Consider the following 6,000-nt stretch of genomic DNA (forward strand, 5'->3'; position numbering starts at 1 on the left):
TTTTTTTTGGCCTCATTGGGTTTTTCTTTTTGGGACACTCAGAGTTCTCATGGATTGAAATTGTTACTTCGAATCAGGATTGACATGAAGTCCTTTCGCTATCTTGTATAGACTGGTTTCGTAGGTGGAGTTTGTCTTTAGTTTGTATTTTGCAAGACAAGTTAAGAAGGATCGTGTGACATTTAACACATCATATGGCAGATCCTACTTTCCTTTTCCATGATCAGGTAAGTATCCCTGCAGTAAAGTGTGTTCCTTTTTTCCTTAGCTCAAACACAGGCCAGCAAATACATGTATCATAATTTATAAATTAGTTCTTCAAATTTGCTTTAACATTTTGCTGCTTACTGATTCAAGTTTCTCAGGGATGGCCTTATCTACCTGTTGTTGTGATGTTTAACCATCTGATGTGGAGCTCTTGGAGTATTTGGAAGAAAAGTGCGAGGTGGCAAATTTCGAGCAACACAAATTTATTGATGAGTTCATCCCGACTTTGGTTGGAGAATCACAAGGAGCTGACGCAAATGATGTTGATAATTCTCTATTGTGTGATGAACTTCTTGCTTTTTATCTTGATAGTTTTGGACATAATCTTGGCTCTTCTACTGACTACACTCATTACATTTGCCATTTATCACAAGGAAATGGTAACACAACCTATGGAATTTCAGAGCTGGATAATTTGGAATTAGATACTCCTCCAGATTTCCAACTTGCAGTAAGTTTCATCTTTGCAGGTGCTAATGATCACTGTTTTATATGTATATTAATAACATCTACATATGACTATGATGTTATGTTTTATGCAAGAATTGTCGTTCGGTTCTGAAGAGAGTATCTTTGCCTGGTTGAACCGGCAATAGAGGAGAAATTCTGCGGTGATATTTGTCTGTCTTTTAAAATGATATTTGCTTTTAGATCGTATAGCACTTTGGTTTGTATTCATTTAATGAAAGAAAAAGTTTGATTAGTATATATACCAAAAAGAATTACGCTGCGAATAGAAGATGCCTAAGTTCTTAAATGCATAGAAAGCCTGTTATATGCATGAATAGGTAATGCAATAATTTATTTTACATGACTGTAGTATAAGAGTAAGTATACTATCCAAAAGGGCGTGTTATCACAGTAAACACCTATAAGAATCTTATAGTATGAGGCACTTAAATATATTGTTATCTTTTTGTCGAAAATTCTTGTGAAAGAACTCAAAGTGATTTAACTTTTACATATGTTAAATTTTTCAAGATTCTATTTTGTTTCATACTGGTATCCTTTTTGTGCTTCTACTTTGTGTTCCACGTTTTCCCGAGCAAGTAAATAATATTTTTGTAGTCTTTGATCTCTCAAATTGGCTTTGGAACCTTAATTTTTGCAGGTCGACGCTGTCATAATAGGAAAACTGCGAAGTGTATTTTTTTTTTTAGGCAGAATGCATCATTGTTCACAAGTTGGGGAGATTGCATGGCACATTGACGACACATTGTTAGGAAAACGGTCAAGCTACAGTTCCTGTTTGGATTGACAAAATTAAGAAAAAATTTGGCTTGATCCATATCCAATATCACCTAAGTGGACTTGAAGATAACAGTAGCTTGGAACAGACCATTTATTGGAAATCATTTGCCATACTTTTGAAGAGGAGAGGAAGGGTTTAGACTTGGCTAAAGAAGCTCTTGTTCTTTCCGGATATTTAAATGTCAAATTGTAAAAGTAGGAGCAGATTAGTTTTGACTATGATATTTGATTGGATTGGATTGAGAGCTGAAGAAGAGCCTTATTGTCATGCATCTGGATGGACTTCTCTTAGTTTCAAAAAATCATAGCAATTGCAGATACACTTAAAATTGGAGCTAATTAGTAGAATTATATAAACCGTTGATCTAAAAATTCATGTTTGCTGCTGAACACTAGCTCATTCTTATCTATTTTGCAGAGCTCAAGAGAGCCTGTCATCCATTTACAAAGATACAAATGCTGGAATGTCATCAACTCCTCAATCAGAAGTACCAAAGCGAGAGAACAAATCATGGCAATGTCTTGGTGCCCGAACAGAAAGGAACAAGGAGATCAGGCAATTCCTTCAAAGTGGACATCTGATAAAATCAATTTGAGTCCACAAAGTTCTTATGAATGAGATAATCTATTTTAACAAGATTCCAATCTTGAGTGGCTTCTGTATTATGAAATGCTCATCTTTTCACCGGTAATGGTGAATTTGATCCTTTCGTCCATTCTTTTTTTGTAGATATGATTCAATTGATAAAGCAAATCATGTTGTATTCTATTTTGCCTTCTATTTGTTGTTGTATTGGTTTACATTTATGGTTCAGTATATTAAGGTCACACACTTGTGCTATTTTTGCCTCAATTAATCCAAAGCTTCAAAGTTGCAGACGCAATTAGAAGAAAATTGTTAGAGCATGAACATACTGCAACTTGTTCGCATGGGCAAATTATCTAGTTATTTTATTTTTTATTTTATTCTATAAGTGAGAGTTAGCAGCTCTCCGTCAACATGTCTGTTTCACACTTTCACTATAATGATATTTTCGAAATTTTATACTTTATTTGCGTTAAAAGTATTATACACGGTAGCTTTATCACATGTACACGTTGATAAGTTTGTTCAAATTGCAGGGCCCACCTGAATTTCTCACGAGTCTGAAACTTTTCTAATATTTTTTTGGACAAAAAACACGTTTTTACTACTAAAAAAAAAGTTACTTAAACACATAATTCGCAGTAGTATACTGCGAATTACTTTAACGGAATTTTAGCCGTTAAAGTAATTCGCAGTAAAGTACTGCGAATCAGTTAAAAAAATAGTGATTCGCAGTATTGTACTGCGTATTATTAAAAAAATATTTTTCTTAGCTAATTCGCAGTATTGTACTGCGTATTATTAAAAAAATATTTTTTTTTGCTAATTCGCAGTATTGTACTGTGAATTACTGAGTTGGCCCCACTAATAATTAACTGACATAGCAATAATTCAAACACATAAAACGTATTATTGTACTGCGAATTCCTTAAAAAAAAATTCTGTACCCCAGGCTCGGACTTGCCTTATTTAAAGGCGTTTCAGTTTTATGAAAATTCATTCAATACAAACTTTTAACTTTTGTTCATACTTCTCTCTTCTTCTTATCAATTATTTTTGTACAATGTCTGAAGAGCCAAAAATAAGAGTTTCATTATATTGGGGGGGTGAGGTTGTGCTGGAGAATAACTCTGTGAGGTATAGCTCACCTCCACAGTGTCATGTTAAATTGCCGCTTACTATGGAGTATGATAAATTGGTTTCGTTGTTATGTAAAAAAATGAGTGTGAGGAAGCGTTCGTTTAACCTTAAAGTAACTGGTAGGTTTCCGTATTCAGTGACTCCGCAGGGGTTTGCTTATTATTCTAAGTTTAACATCGAGGATGATGAAACTCTTAGAGATTTTTTGCGGATTCCGGATGAATACAGGGAATTTATTGTAATAAAATTATTGGAAATGTACGTCAAGGTGGAAGACGTTCCCAATAATGAGGGCGTGCATAGTAGGGATAACCCCCAGTCATCGGGTGGTTATTGTGGAGCAGTTTTTGCCGGACAGATTGCTGATGAAAGAGCTTGCCTTGATTTAAACTTGTCACCATCGGCGAATGAGCGGCCACAAAATAATTTTTTGACTTTATATAATCCACAAGACGACTGGTAAACTTCAATTTTACTACGCTTTAGCGATGTTTATTTTATGTTTTAATTGGATTTGTATTAACACTTATATTTTTCATAGGGGGTACCGTCCGGATATGAATTTTACAAGTTATAACCCCGTCCCTAGTTGGAATATGCGTAGTTTTGGAGTATTGGAGCACGGTGGTCCATCCGGGAGTCATCATCAACAAGAAAATATCCATCATGAAACGTCAAGACAATGCGACTTGTAAGTAAATTGATATAGCTATATCAAATGTATTTATGTAGTTGGGTAACTTATCATTTTGTTCTTTTTGTGCAGTGAAAACGAGCTTCTTGATGTTCCTGACCTCACAGAGTTGCCCATAGACGACGTATTGACTCGTGATTTGGCTGATGCGCAGAGTCAGGAAGATGATAGTGATTATGACAACAATGCGGATGAGTCTGGGGATGACACACCCTTCCATGATGAGGGTGATGATGAGGACTAAGTGAATGTTGAACCTGAGCTGACGAGGGAGCATGTTCCTCCACCTCCCGCTAGACAAAGATTGTACGAGTCCCACGTGCCATTTCATGAGCGGAATATTCCCTACCTTGATAATTTGCCAAGTATGCCGAACGTGGATGCCCTCACAAGGGATGATGACGAAATTCGGTCAGCGATGTGGGATGAGTCTAGACCAGTTGTTCTGACAAAGGGCATGTATTTGCCCGATAAAGCTCGCCTAATTAGGGCTGTAAGAATCTACAGTATAAGAGTGCCGTGAGATGACGGTAAGTGAGTCAATTACGGAGGTATACAAGGCTGTATGCCGTAGGTGGTTTATGGGTTGTCACTGGATGTTACGTGCCAGCAAGAAGAAATCAGGTTTGTGGAAAGTGGGTAAATTTATTAGCGAGCACATATGTGAAATGGACACATTCAATGAGAATCACTTCAACTTGGATGTGGACTTGATTTCTCTTGTCTTGATTCCATATTTGGAAGTGTCCATTATGTTCAAGATTAAAGAGTGTATTACAGCCGTCCACCAGGAGTATGGTTGTACTATAACCAAAAGAAAGGCATATCTCGGTCGCAAACGTGCCTTTGAACTTATTTATGGCGACTGGGATAAGTCTTTTTCAAATCTGCCCAGGTACATGGCTGCACTGCAACATTTTAACCCCGACACTGTTGTTGAATGGAGGCGTGAGCGGAGTCCGACAGACCCGAATATATTTTCAACTATGTGTTCTGGTCATTTAAAGCAGCAATTGATGGTTTTGTGCATTGTCGTCCTGTAATTTCCATAGACGGTACTCATGTCTATGGAAAGTATGATATTAAGCTTTTGATTACAGTTGCAGTTGATGCCAACAGACAAATATTTCCACTAGCTTTTGCCATATGTGCCAACGAAAGCGAAGAGACGTGGATGCTTTTTTCGAACCACTTGAAGCAGCACGTTGTCAAACAGCGTTCAGGTATTTGTCTAATATCTGATCGGCATGGTGGTATTTTAAGTTCTGTGCGTCACTTGCCTGAATGGCAGGAACCATATGCATACCACTGTTACTGTGTGAGGCACCTGAAGGCCAATTTCCAGAAGAAATTTCCTGACAAGGCCTTGCATGACTTAATGTGGATGGCTGCAACTGAGCACCAGCAGTGCAAATTCATGAGGCGTATGGAAGCGATCCGGCAGATAGATCCACGAGCCTATACTTGGTTGATGCGACATGAACTTCACATGTGGACATTGCATGCTGATGGCGGCAGACGATGGGGAGCCCTCACTACAAACGTGTCGGAGTCATTCAATGGCTTGTTGAAGTCTGCCCGTGGATTGCCTGTCACTGCCATGGTCCGCATGACATTCAAACAGAGTGCGGTGAGGTTTGTTGAAAGGCATGCAGCTGTATCGGCATTAATGGACAGGGGTGTTCAATTTATGCCAATACCCATGAGAAGATTTGAAAGGTCCAGGAGGCGAGCACAGTGGCATTCATTTCTTCAGTACGATCATGAACGGGGTGTTTTTGAAGTTAAGACCGCTATCCACGGATACCGTGGGAATAATCTACAGACGGTGAATGAAAATAGAAGGCTATGTTCATGTGGGAAATGGACCATCTACCACATGCCGTGCGCACATGCGTTGAAGTGATTTCAACAAGTTGGATATGGGGCAACAAACTATATTGATAGGCAATACAGTGTTGCTGCATACGTAGACACGTATAGTGGGAAGTTGCAGCCATTAGGTGCTGAGCATTATTGGCCGCCGGAACCTTTTAAGATGGTATGTAACAAGGACTATTTG

The sequence above is a fragment of the Nicotiana attenuata genome, chromosome 11 (assembly GCF_001879085.1).
Source record: "Nicotiana attenuata strain UT chromosome 11, NIATTr2, whole genome shotgun sequence".
In the NCBI taxonomy this organism is placed as follows: domain Eukaryota; kingdom Viridiplantae; phylum Streptophyta; class Magnoliopsida; order Solanales; family Solanaceae; genus Nicotiana; species Nicotiana attenuata.